A 605-nucleotide genomic window follows, 5' to 3' on the forward strand; every position below is an offset into this window, starting at 1 on the left:
AGGTTTAAATAGTGATGACAGAGAGAATTTTCGCTGTTAGAATCAGCCAGAATTGGCTTTAGGTAGTAAAGGAATATCAACTTTGGGTGGAAAGTGGTATTTTGAAACTTTTTATGTGGGAAAGTTTCCTAAGGCAAACCTTGGGTGGGACAAAGTCGTTAATGTACATACAATTATAGAGAAGCTCAAGAAATGAGACAGTAATTGACAGGATAAGTAGTGTGAAACTGATGACCAACTCTATCTAGAATTGCAGACGTGAGTTTGTATTTTAATCTGACAATAATATAGTTTCTCTTGCTATCTACAAAATTAAAACAACTATAAAGAAATGATATTTAAAAATGATTGTACATAGATATATAAATCTGATATGAGAAGAAGATCATAAAGTTTCAGCTTACATGAATGGGAAAAAAGAAATCTTTAAATAACACCAACATGCCATAAACAATAATTTTTGCAGCTTGATGTCCTCCACTACTTTTTGCCAGCGAAAATTTAATATCTCAAGTACAGATATAGAAATGAAGACATATAATAAGATAGGCAACCTTGTTCTTAAATAATTCCATCACATGGTACATTTAATACTATAAGTTTTG

This window comes from Pistacia vera, unplaced genomic scaffold (genome assembly GCF_008641045.1).
Source record: "Pistacia vera cultivar Batoury unplaced genomic scaffold, PisVer_v2 Contig301, whole genome shotgun sequence".
In the NCBI taxonomy this organism is placed as follows: Eukaryota; Viridiplantae; Streptophyta; class Magnoliopsida; order Sapindales; family Anacardiaceae; genus Pistacia; species Pistacia vera.